Here is a 14,307-nt window from a genome sequence, read left to right on the forward strand (position 1 = left end):
TAAGTAACCTGCAAAATCTTGCAAGTATCCATGATTTATTGACACACGTTATTCGGCGAATTCCGTACATTAACGTAGTGCTTTGAGATGATCTGAAAGCCACATAAAATATGAATATTCCGGAGTAGAGACTGCCCGCCGCAAAGGTTTCTACCGGCAGTAGCTGTTTTATTCATGACGAAACATACGCCATTAGATATACGTGTCCGCAATGTACATCCGTAACCATGGAACGTCCGACCATGGCGGCGGATAATGCATTTTCTCACAAGGCGGGCACGTGTCGATTGACAGAAAATTGCTGTTCAACTACGTTGCAAATGCAATTCAACGTAGACGCCGTTATAAAGAGGCCGACAACAAGGGTGGCAGATTTTGTGCGTCGACGAGAAGCTCCGCGCTCTTGGGAAATCTTTGCGAAATGAACCGGCGATGTCATTATACCGTAATAAATGCATCAACCGCGCCGGTATCGCGAGGAGACTCTAGGAAATTAAATTCTAGCGTTAATTTGCAGATTATTATCGCGCTCACGTCGAGAATGTGTCTGCGGTGATATTAATAACTTATCTCAAATAAATGATATTCACGTAGTACAAGACGAAGGCAAATATCAGTTTTTATTACACACACATTTTGCACATACGAGATTTGACGATGGCCAATTAATGTTCATTTAATTAATTTTAAATATTAAAGTACAAACAGGAGGAAAAAGAAAAGTGAATTATCAGGCATTTTGATAGAAATACAACACACTATCGATTTCAGTCTTTTTGCAAATGTCCCCCCAATTTCTCACATTAAAGTTTCACCCTCGGATCCAGTTATCTCAAGAGAGAGAAGCAGCGTGTAGTACGGTAGCGGAAGTTGCAGGGATAAAAGAAGTCGACAGAGTAGATATAATCGGATTCTGAGCACCCCGGATAAAGTCCGTTTGATTTCTTCTGCCCAGCGGGATCGTCCATGCGGAATGAGGTCCCTGCGTGAAGTGTATCCCGCGTCAGCTTTCTGTATCGGGAAATATCGTTTCTGATCGATCCGATTTATTCTCGTAATAATACCGAAAGTATTCCTTTTTGTGAAGTTGCTAAGACATCCGCACGTACAAAAGAAACCGCTGCATTGTCACACTCAATTACGACATAGAATAGAGCATTTAGAGACATTTACATGCCTTTCGAGAGAGATACTTTATTTTTATGAATTATGAGTTATCATCATTATGACAATATTCGTAAGATACATTCTGTCGTAATAAACAGAAGCTATTGACATTATGAAATAAATTTTATTTGTAACATATTCTTCTTAAATTGCACATAGATACAGAGATACAATGTAAAGATTACATTACTTGTAAATATCATTCAGTAAAATTGTTTTTTAATGCATTAAGAAATTAAAGAAGGTTCAGTTTCTATAAAAATGCAAATTAATTTATTGATGTAGTTCAAACTATAATTTCAAAATTTTTGTTTCGGAATTATGTGACAAATAAAATCATATATTTGTGTTAAAAATAATTAAATTTATCCGTAATAAATAAATTGCAAAGAAGCATCGCAGATGCGTTGCGATAACTAGCTAAAACATTATCAAAGTTAATTCATCCGAATAGGGAGTGAATGACAGAAGCTGTAATTTTCCTTATTTAGAATATGCCGGTAATTTTAAAGGTTGCTGTTAAATTTACGGTAGGTGCACTTACCCGCCTCGTTCGCACGGATGAAATCGTAGAGGGTAATTTCGTTTACCGCCCGTCATGTAAGATAAGAAAAGCGTCGGCTCTGCGCGCGCGTTGCGAACTTACATTGTACAGTTTCTCCTTTTTGCATATTAACTGAACCATTTAATGCTGCGAAAACTATAGTCATGACAAATTTTCGACAGACATTTTTGTTTTTCTAAAGAATTTTTATTTACGAGTATTTCTAATATACGTATACATATGCGTGTTATACTTTATCTTGAAAATTAGAGCATGTCAGTTTTATTGTATAAAAATATTTCATATTTTATTTTCTTTACCATGCTTACATATCTATATCTCGTATTAAAAAAATTGCTTTTTATTAGAGAAGAATTTTATTAGAAAACACTAATAATTAGATATTCCACTTTCTAATTATGAGAACGGAAGTGTAAGGGATAAATGTTGAAATTTTCGATCGCGCGCGCTATGTTATTTATAATTTAGTGTACCAATTGTACAGCAGTTTGTTTCGTACGTGTGGCTATTTTAACCAACGATTAACTATTTTATATATAACCTCCCGACCGAGATTCTACCTTGGCATGATAGAAGAATTTTATACATGCAGGAGCATGCGTGGTGCAAGGGTAGTGTATATTGAATGCGTTTTAAAATCAAGGTGTCCAGTTATCATGCTGATGGCTGCACGATGCAGGGAAAGCTGTGTCGCGAACAGTTCCTCCTGGATATCGGGCAACATTCAGGAATACGTGGTCGAGTCTCGGACATTCGGGTGATACCGCAATTGTGATATTTAGGATGACCCTATTGTGATATTCGCATTTCACAAGAATGGAATGTAAAATTAAAATAAAAACTCTTCGATGAAAAGTTCGCCTTACAATTAACGACTGTTAATCTTGAGTTCATCGCGCATTAATCTTACTTATAACGCATTACGTCAATGCCGGTTCAGACGCTGTGCTTTTAGACGCTGTGTCTTTATACTGAATATAGAGAGAGATCGATCGCGAGTCAGGCGAGCGCGAAGAAAATTTGAGAAACGTCAAGTAACTCTCTAAGATGGCAAGGCAAACAGCGACACGGCGGAAAATCGGTTGTTTGGATATCGCTTGAAACTTTCCCCGAAAAGAAAGTTTTTACTCCGAGACCGGATGAAAAAGTCCTGCCTGGGAGCTGTTCGGCGATCGCGAATCAACGAGTTTACGTGGCCCGATATCGAGCGGCGCCATTGTGGGGCGCTTTGTTCTTCTTGCGCTTTTAACTCTCTTCCACGCCGATAATACTGTAACTTTTATAACTTCGTGGTAGATTGGACGTGCGCTCGTATATAGAAATAGTTCTTCCGCGTGCTCGGTCTTCGCGAGCTTCGATCGCAAGTAGGTATATTTAGCATCAATTATTTCTTTAGAAGAAATAGCGCATGGACACGCACTCGAATATTCAGTTGTTCACTTCTAACACAACGTTCCGAACGAAATGATAAAATGTGGAAGAAAAAGGATACACTCGGAAAACGTTGCAGCAAAAAAAATGAGCACAAAGAAAAACGCGTCATTAAACAGCGCTCTTCAACGCGGTGAATTTATTGTCCGCGTCATTCGGGAGGATGTCTTTCATTTGATGCCATAGGAAGTACTTAACTCTAGATATTCTGTAATTGCATTTATACACCGAGTATATACCAAGTCGTTCTACTTGTTAGTCAGCGAGTCACTTGTATTGTTAAATACTAGGAAAATGAGAGAGAAAGAAAGAAAGAGGGATCAATACGGGGATGTTTAAAAATACGGAAAGGAACAAAAAAACTATCGTTTTAAGCAAATTCTATCTCTCGTTTTCGGTCAACGAGTCCTAATCGCCTTACTATACAGAACATCCGGGAGAAACCATTTGCAAGTGATCAAATTAGCGTTTCCGTTGCGTAGTCGCAGTTGTATTCCAATCGCTTGTTCGATCGCACGACGAAATGATTCAACCTGGCGTAGACCATCGATTGTTGGACACTTTGAACAAACTGCTACCACAGTTTATTCAGCCATTAATCATCTCGGAGAAGTTAAGGGGATGCATAAGACCGTCTTCAGTAACGACTGCTATACCATTGCGGCTTTGATAACAAAGTCTATACTGTCCGAAATTGTTGAAAATTACTCTCTATTCTTCATTTAATTGTGACGGTTGCACGTATTCTAATAAATTCTACTACAGATAATTTTAGCACGTTTATACAATTTGCATGTGCAATCTGCGATAAAGTATCAATATTTTCGTGAATTTTTATTCTAAGTTTTTGAAATATACCTTCTGATTACTCAAGTTAATAATCTATCAAAAAAAGGGAACACGTAATCTTCAAAATTTAATTAATTAATTTTATTAAAAATTTAATTTTAATTTTAATTTTAATTTTAATAAAATGAAATTTTATATATATTCAAACTTTACTATATATACTGTAAAATTGATTTCTAATACGCATAATAATAAACCAACGTTAATTTTTGTTTGATAAATAATGCAATACGAAATTGAGCGCCATACATATTAAATAAAATCTCTAAAGTCTTTAACTCACTATAGGCAAATACCCACATATGCCACGCCATGATAAGAGCATGTATTTAATGTAGACATCTGCGGACCGCGAAATGAAGAAGATTGGTCTTTGTCCTGTGTTTCTATGTCTATTTTCGTGAAATTATAGCGTTTTGAAAATTAGGCACGCGCACATACATGAAAGAACCCCGTGCCGCAAGTTTTTGCTTGTATATAAGTTCACGCCTCGGTTGACAAGTGATCAAAAAAGGTATGAAAACACGTGTAGTATATGCGCTTTGAAATATGATACGTTGCCAAGTACACGTGCACGCTGGCTATGCCTTCGGTATTTGATCAAGATATACAAAGATCGATATAATCGTTAATATCTTCGCTCATTGTCAGATAAATCGTTGATTTTGATTTCGTTCGAAAAAAATAGATTTTATCTCGAAATCTTTATTTTTAAAAACATTTTCATCGAGATTGCAGGTCACTAATCTTAATCGCTAAAATCTTCGCGCAGAAAAATCTTAGCGAAATAATCTTAATTGCATTTGAAAGTTAAAGTTCTACCGCTTTTAATGAGCCTACGATTAATTATCTCCGTCTATTAATTTTTGAAATCTTTAATTAATAATAAAGTCCCGAAAAGCCGATTAATATCCCCGTATGGGATCGGGGTAGAATAGTCCTATGGTATGTTCTGCTGTCGTAAGAGGCGACTAAAAGAACAAGTGACATAGGGCCGATTAAGGACAAAAAAAAATCAATTTTTCTCTCCGATATTTCATACTTTTTTCTATCTTGTCAGCAGTTTTTGACACTTTGATTATATTTTATATATTAGAGTCTTATTCCTTAAATAGAAAAATATGAGAAGTATCACATGTGACTATTTTGATGATCAATAACTGCAAAGCTTACATTTGAGCTATTCAGTTCAAGGCAACTTCTTCTTTGTAGATACAAGTTCAGTTGTCATTTTAGGAAAAATACCTTCGAGCAAAGTAAATTTCTACACAAAAGAACTGCTAGCATTGCTATCGAGACATAAGAATTGGATATTCAACAAGGATTTCAATCGCTAACGTTTTGTTTCCACATTCCCTGGCTCGCATTCCATTTTTCAACGTCAAGTATAAAGACACAGCTTACAAATTGCAAACTAAATAGAGTATCGGATCTGACTTGTATAAGATAAATCGAAGTTCAAAAACAGGCTATTACTACGCACCGAGTGTATCAAAAATCTGTTGATCTTACAGTTTTATAAAAAATATTAAAAATTTGTCTATTTAGTTATTAATATATTTGGTCAGTTAAATAAATTTTTATTATCTTATATATGTATATTTGTGCTATGTATATAACTTTATCGGTAACGGTAATTTTTAATTACAAGAATTTCTTAAGAGAACCTACTATATTACTTCATCACATCAATTTGTAATGCGTCTTCGGTCGACAGATATCGACGTGCTCGATATTCACGTCATTTGATTGCTGCAGCTATTTCTCTCCGTGCCACTGACTCTATTATCATCGAGAAATCTTCTCAGAGAGTTCTCGCAATTCATCACTTATTGCGACACTCCGTGTCCCACTTTTGCGGAACGAAATATTTCTCCGTTTCGCCGGACGTTTAGACTGAACCGAAGATCAAACGATGTTTTGCCCTTCACGCAATCGTCGTTATATATATATATATATATGTATATATCGTGTTCGTCTAGTTTATTAAATTACCTTCCCGCCGCGCGCCGTCGACATGCAATTCTTTCGGACGCAAGTTTTCACTGCATCCCACATTCTGGAGGAAACGGCATAATGTATATTGTATCACAAAAAAAGTCATAAATGTTATTGTGCAAGCTCCATTTCTCTCTTCGTGAAATCAGTTGGAATTATTGTTGAAAATAATGGCTGCGATGCAATCAGATGACATTAAAAAGCATGCATTATTATATTGAAATTTGTAGCAATTTAGCAAATAGATGTGTTTTCTCCATGTTGAGAGATTTCATATATATATATATATATAATAAATAATATAAAATAATATGTAAAAATAAATTAGGGCACCCCAAATGTTAATAGAAACTAAAAGCAAATTACACGCGATTTATTTTCTTAAGATAATAGATAAATCCCAACCATTTTCTGTTATATTGAATATTTTTTCAAGTTTACAAAGAGAATAATTTATCTTTCTTCTTGCATCCTTTTCTACCGTAGAATTATTAGTTTGCTCTGTTTTCAAGACATTAAATTCTACGACAGCAGTCACGATAATCATATCACTAAGTGCATTTCGAGAGCGTATTACAGCCCAATTTAGCTGCAATTTATTGCATTCAACTACATTCTCCAATATCATTTTCCATTTTACACAATTCAACGATTTTGTGGTTCCTGATGGATGCAAGACAGCAAACGAAATTCGTTCATGGCCAACGGAAAAACCGCCGGCGAATGAAGAAATACGGCGATATATAGGAAAAGAGAATTCAACCGCGAATCGCGCCGGAATGTTTCTGTCGGTTCCCCTTTTTGCTCTTGGATTTGCTCCCTTGGCGGTGGACGTACATACAGATGGACAATTCTTGTGTAAACGCAAACGCCAGGCCACGGTGGCCCTCCACTGGTAAAACCTGGTATATGCAAAATACTACGACGAACGCAATTTCTGGTCCTTCACGCGCGCGTTTTCCATCTTCCCCGCTGTTTCACTCTTCGCATCCTCGCGGAAACGAGGCTTTTTCCCAACTGCTTTATTTTGCCGTGATGTCGCTTGAATGCGTGAACACGATGTCATCAACAGCGGGTCAAGCTCGCCCTGCAAATCTCGCTTCGAACGTCATACGAGTGACCAAAGATAAAGGGAATGCAGAAAAATAAATAATAGCAATAGTAATAGTAAGAAAAATAGCTTTATTATTAATAATAAGAAGTATTGAAAATTACATTAATGCCTACCTTCGATTATTTTAATGTAAATTAATTTTCTGAATTTATTTTAGTTTTATCTAGATTATCTAGACGGATTATAATATAAAAATCTAAATTGTTGTGCAATTAAATTAAGTAATATTTTTATATATTATATTGAATTGACATAATTATCTATTAGTACGATATAAATGAAAAATGCGGGACGCATCAAGCTGTTTAACGTTTGAATATAGACAAAGTTAAGTGTGTTTGCTTAAGCTAAATACATATAGGTATCTGTATCGAACGTATCTGTATTTGATGTGAAATAGGAAGAAAGCGATAGAGAGAGGAAAAATACGCAGGAATACGGTATGGCGAAAGTATTTTATTGAAAATTGCTCGGCGTGCTACAAAGGTTTCGTTTGTGTGATATACGCGGGTATTTTATATGCACGCTTGTCACAGTTATCAGCAAGCTTCTAACGTCTCGCGTGAGTTAACTTCAGAAGACCGTACCCAGATAACGCGAGCTGGTTTGATAAATGGGAGACATGCGAAAAGTTCACAAACCTTTCGAGAAACTTTCTGCCAAAGAAATGACAACTCCAACTTGCTGCAAGAATAGTGATAGGATTCCGCTAGTAGCGTAGAACTTTCAGCGACATTCTGTGTGCGTAACGCAAAATATTTGAAAATCCATCAATATTGTCCCCCTTCTTACAAAACTTTTCTTTATCCCTTAACATCTAACATATTTTCAAGTCTTAGGAATAAATAATGTAAAGTATATTGAATTAAATTTGTGTGACTTGCATCATATTTTATATATCATTTAGTTAATCATAATTAAGCGAAACAAACAGCGCAATGGATTTTAAAATATTAAAACTACCGATATTTTATTTGTGTGTTATAATATTAATCGTATCGCAAACGTTATTTTTATTTTGATTTGTCAGAAATAACAATAGGCTTTGACGCAGTTAAAAAAAGCACGGAATATAGGTGAAACGTAATACGTGTTCGCGAAATAAAATCGATAAAGACGGTAATTTCGATGCCTTCGTAGCTTCGAGAATCAGAATCGAGTACCTAGAAACCGTCTTCGATGAACAGCTTCGCAGCAAATTACTTGCGAATGCCGTTCACGAATGTTAGCGGAAAAGCGAGAAATCGGTCCTTCTATAAAACGATTGAACCGTGCGGTAATTCTGAAAGAGAAAATTTCGATGAAAGAAACGGGCGGCCCCAAAGCCTTCATATAGAGAAATGTGAACGGCATCCTTCTGTCTCCGATCTTTACGAGGAAAGCGCGAGAGAGTACATTATATATTCAATATATATCGCTTTATATATGTATATATACGGCGTTGCCTAAAATAATGATACATTCCGCTCGATTGAATTGAAAATTCCGCCAGAACAGACCAATAGAGATATTATTATTTGAATTCTAATTCGATGAGAGTACGTAATTTTATAATTATATATAGATATACGCTTGTGACGAGTCCACAAAACGAAGCGCAGAATGCGCTATAATAATCCAATTATTGAAACTAATCTAAAACAAAAGGATATCATTTTCATATTTTGCTTTGTAATACGTTAAATATTTCGTGAGGCTCGCACGCGACACACAGCGCTTGTTTTTTTTTGCGACCTACAGCGGTTGTGTATACACGAGGTCACCGCGCTATCACTCGCGCGATGAAGCTCGAGACGGTAAGCAGCATCGCGAATCGCTCCCCGTATTACGTCGCATTATCCCTCGAAACACGGTCGCATGATTAGAAATTATTGATCCGTACAACTAATAATCTCTCGTGATTAGCGATTCACAAGTGTGTCGAGGAGATTGTCTTTCGAAGTACTTAAGTGTTTCATACGATTTATACGTTTGAAATATCGAAATGATAAGCAGTGGGTGTGGCAAATTATTATTTACCGGCGTAAATTGCTCGCTTAACGATGCTGGAATTCACTTAGGATACATCTCGAAACGCGATTATGTTATTCAGAGTGCGGAAAATAGCACGAAAGTAGTCAGAGCAACAGGTATAACATCGCCGCTCTGCGGATGGCGGTGCGAAATTGACCGTACGATTTTCGAATTTCTTCCATTGTTTGAGATTCGTTCGTTGCATTAATTTGCGAGACGTCGCGGGTGTCCAACGAATCGTATGTTTCGCGCGACATTGTATTTTTCTTTGTGTTATTTCTTTATCTCATTATAAAATTCGCATCGTTGAACGGTGAATGATTAACGAGAGTGCCGTACAAAATCTCACGCAATCGTCGTATGCTGGTAATTAGTGCCAAACACGATCGTAATTAACTCATTTTCGTGTTTCAGCGACTGTGTTTCCGCGAGTGTTGAGTGAGGAACTACCTACAGAGAAATTTGAAAAGAGGCCAGGAAAACATCGAACGACAACGAGACAACTTTGAAGTGAGTACTTTGTTATTTATTTCTTATTTGCTACTTTGCAAAACTTATTCCTGTTTATCAGAATTCTTTATTTTCATTTGAGCGAGGTTTAAAGAAAAGACGCTTATTTATGAAAAATGGGTGCTCAATGAAAGAGAAAAGGATGATTTTTTTCCGAATGTGCGAAAAGTAATTTATTGACAGATTAAGTTGATTTTATCAGAGTATTATAAATCAAAAAGACACTAAAAGTAATTAGATGCGAATAGTTGTTAATTATCTTTTATTGATTTATATTTGAATTACTGTTAAAATTTAATAATTAAAAATAGTACATATTTTCAAATCTTATAACCAAATATCTATTCGTTGTTCATTCAATTATGCAAAATTATGGATGCTTAACCAGGCGTACCGTAATATATATATATCTATGGACCTAGTAAACTCGATAATGAGCTGCAATTGCGGATAATAGGATTAATCGATTCAATTATCAACGGTTATATTTATGATTTCTTTCAATTTATTCGATATTTGCGATGTAATCCCGTAAGCATATAACAGATATCTCCTATTGGTTTCGCAAAGAGCAAGATTTTTTTAAATATTCTAAGAATAACGAAGATTTGAAAATAATATGTGGCCAATTATGCACATAATATATAAAATATTACCTTTATTACATACAATTTGAAAATTTATTATTATTTTAGTTTAATTTAATATGTGTAGGAGGCAACAATTTTTTATTAGTAGATTTTCAAGCTAACTTTTTTCTTTCTTCTCATTATATAAAAAAAGAAATAAAAATTTGGTTAAATTTATTTAAATAATTAAGGACTAAAACAGATATAAAAGCATTTTTCGTATAAAGCATAGACAAATTGTACGTTTCAACAGAAATATGCAAAATAAATCTTGATTCTCTCTACAATATGATTATAAAAGAGGAGATATTTCCTACGGGAGGAGAGGAAAGAGAGAGAGAGAGAGAGAGAGAGAGAGAGAGAGAGAGAAAGAGAGAAAAGAAATATTCAACAAAACTCGTTGATCGCATTCGATTATTCTGCTCTCGTAGTCGTCAGGAAGCGAAATTTTGCCTCTCAAAGATAAATATTATTTTTCTCAACTCGCGCTCACATCCGTGACACATCTATCCGTTCCAAATTCTTGCAGATCCGGCGTTGACATTTACTGAACTAATCTATCTCCGACGCGCGTATTGTATTTCGAGCTTTTAACGAAACCCACCGTGCGTTTAAATCAAATCCCGAAATATCCGGAAAACTTTTGGCGAGGAGGAGGCATTCGACTGGCTCCGAAATGCAAATTCCTACAGGCATATATCTTTGCCTTTTTTCTCTTCTCCTTCAGCTCCTCTTCTCTCTCTCTCTCTCTTTCTCTCTTTTCCTCTCGCCCTCGCTCCCGGCGTCGCGTTAAAACTTGGACCGAGTATCCGTTGTTTCCGAATTTTTTTTATATTTTTTTGTTATTGTTTTTACTCGATCGATGCGTGACGATGCATCGTCTCTACTTCCGTCCGAGCGTTCTGCAATCGCTCCAACCTAACGCACGACGGATTTTCGCGTCGACATATGGATCAGAAACATATATATATATATAGTATTGACGTTTGACTGGTCCGACAAACTGATGCAGTTTGTGTGGCTCCACTCAGTTGATCTTACTATTGGAAACTGTCAAAAGATATAACGGATAACATACAACGGTGCGAACGAAACATTTCACGCAGATTGGAACAAATTTGTTTTCGAATACATTTTGAAGTTTCTCTCCAATAATGAAATTATAATCTTATAATTATTTGAAGATTCAGTACTTGAGTTTATAAATAAACGGGGGGGACTATATTGCAATTGCGTAAATTAGTACGACCATTCATAAGAAAGAATATTTGCGATATCTTTCCGTTTTATAAATTGGCGCAGCGATGTGCAAACTCTTTATATCTTACCTCCTTCTTTTAAACGGATTAAATATAAGATAGCGCGCGTAAAAATATAATATCTATGATCTTAAGAATTTAAAGTACAGAAAAATGCTAACGATAAACGATAAGCGCAACAAGTGCAGCACTTTGCTCAGCGAAGCGATTAAAGGCGGCTACGCGGCTGCCTTTACTCCGAACGAGTCTTTTGTCTTCTTGCGCTTTATGTAAAAATGAGGGTATTTTATCTTGAACGTTTCTTTGAACGCTATAAATGACGCTATAAAACCTCGTCCGATCAATCGACGACTGTTTCGCGGAGATTGAGATTAAATCAGGAACGTTCAATTCGGAAGCAACGTACTCTAGAGCAATCTGAACGCTCCACCGAGCTTCCAGGATATCACAAATACAAGCAAAATACATTTCACGTGACATGCGAATTCTATACTGTCGTTAAATTCGTAAATAAATTCAAGTAATCCTCGATTATTTAAGGAGATGCGGAAAAAGGACAAATAAATCTTATACATCTTTTCACAAGTATCTACTCGAGAATCGGAATTCGATGGCGCGGATATATCCGGATTAGCAATGTTCATGATCTCCGTTTATATTTACACACCTGCTCGCGTATTTCGTAATTAAGTTTATTAAAATGTAGTTTAATATAGAATACAATAGAAATGAAGATATTCTTTCCCTAACAAAGATCCGCGCTTATTGTTAGTCAAATGCATATATTCCGCGGCGCTAATCAATCATGCGAGCCTGGGGACTCAATCCGATATTCGAATATCTAATGTTAAACGTTATTTTAAAGAGAACTTATTCGCGCTGGACAAATTTAAACTCGGTTCGAGCTACAAAATTCATGGGTTAGTTCACTTGCACGTGCACGATCGAAATATAAATTATTCCGGCGTTCGAATTCGCGCACTTGGTCGTTAAAACAACATGCGGCGTATTTGGTTAACCATGGTAGCGAAAGAACGCGTATAGCGGGTGCCGCGAAAATATCGTTAACAATTAATAACGATTCGGAGGATTTCACGCGACCGCATGAAATTTCTGTCCGAGGAAAAAGTATTCTCTCAACGGTTCACGACAAATAATCATAAATCAAACGTACAATATTGCGAGATATGCTTTGGATATTCTTATAGATTCTCGGAAAGAAATACGAGCCTCTCTGAAAGTCCGTATGGTCGACGATACATGGTTTTCCTCTTTTATCACTGTCGCCGTCGCATAGGATCCGCATCTTCTTGACAGAAAAATACCGCCGTTCGGCTCACCGTTTGTCGTTCTGTTATTGGTCGCGCAATTGCGGATAAACATCACCGACGATTAAACGAAAGCGCAATTCGCGTTTAACGCGCAATGATAAAATACCTCGCGCTCAAACGAAGCGAAAAACGAACGTTTTGGAGCAAGCGTTTTCTACTGGAACAACTGAAACGTACAAAATTGAAATTCCTATTAAAGGGGCAGCAACATCATCCGTGCTTCAACTCCGCTTGAACGTTGGATGTTGGGGCATGTATATACTCTCTGATTCACGGATTTTTGTAACATAGCACTTCAAATTAATTCATTTTTCTTAAATATTTAAAGCAGTTATAAATTTATAAATCTATAAATTTATAAATACGCTTTCAAAAATACGTACATAATGTATCATAGTTATAATTGTAAATAATAACTAATATATTAAAATTTATTCAACATGCCATGTAATTTATGAATTTCAAATATTTCGACAAATAAGTTTTCGCATGTAATATAGATAATATGTGAATTAATTATATAATTATATAATGTAGTTATAATATACAAGTGAAATAGAGAGAGAAATGTATTACACAAGCAACATTTATCTCATATTTGATATAATATATTATAAAATAATATATTATAACTTTTATAAAAAAACTTATATATATATTGTATATAAGCTATATAAGTAAATGAAACGATATACACACATATATATATATATATATATATATATAATATATATATATATATTCAGTGACTCGTTACTAATTCGTGATTAATTTGTTATTACTTCGCGTGCGTAATCAGAAAAATTGCATCCAAATAACGAGATATATATATATATATATATATATATATATATATATATATGTACAATATATATATATCGTTATTGGATATATATATATATATATATATATATATATATATATATATATCTCGTTATTTGGATGCAATTTTTTTGATTACGCACGCGAAGTAATAACAAATTAATTACGAATTAGTAACGAGTCACTGAATATGAAAACAAGTTAACAATAATATTACCCCCAATTTGCACGAATATTGCTTCAGTCTTGTTTAGTATGTGAGAGCGTATTTTTCACAATTTCATCACTGTGACGAGCCCTTGCGGCTGAACATTCTCTCCATGTACGATCTTTGAGCGCGATTTGAGAGGATCTTGACGTTCGACGATTACCACCCTGTCGCGAGGCAAGGAGGATTTGAGCGAGAATCTTGGTTAGCGAGCAAATCGAGCGAGCCCCCGCGTACCCAACTGTAGGACGAAGAGCTCGACCTTATATTCATTGGCAACTTACCTCGACAAGCTCTTGGATAATGTAGATAAGCACGAAAGTCGTTGACGAAATCGGTTGCCAAGAGATCATCTTCCGAATGTTTAGTTAAAACGCTTAGACGTCGTGCACTCGCAATGGCGGTTCTTGC

At 35.6% G+C, this 14,307-nt stretch overlaps 1 protein-coding gene and 1 long non-coding RNA gene across 7 annotated transcripts in view; one reads left to right on the forward strand and one right to left on the reverse strand.

Moving 5' to 3' along the window:
* The window catches only part of Dop2r (dopamine D2-like receptor), a 212,164-nt gene that overhangs the window by 132,323 nt on the left and 65,534 nt on the right, over positions 1 to 14,307 (reverse strand). The gene's annotated exons all lie outside the window — the stretch shown is intronic.
* LOC139813878 (uncharacterized) overlaps positions 1 to 14,307 on the forward strand; it is a 186,272-nt gene that overhangs the window by 73,915 nt on the left and 98,050 nt on the right. The window contains exon 4 of the long non-coding RNA XR_011732289.1: positions 9,552 to 9,647. This is a non-coding gene — a long non-coding RNA (uncharacterized lncRNA). The remainder of the gene's footprint in view (positions 1 to 9,551; positions 9,648 to 14,307) is intronic.

Source organism: Temnothorax longispinosus, chromosome 5 (assembly GCF_030848805.1).
Source record: "Temnothorax longispinosus isolate EJ_2023e chromosome 5, Tlon_JGU_v1, whole genome shotgun sequence".
NCBI classification, from domain to species: Eukaryota; Metazoa; Arthropoda; class Insecta; order Hymenoptera; family Formicidae; genus Temnothorax; species Temnothorax longispinosus.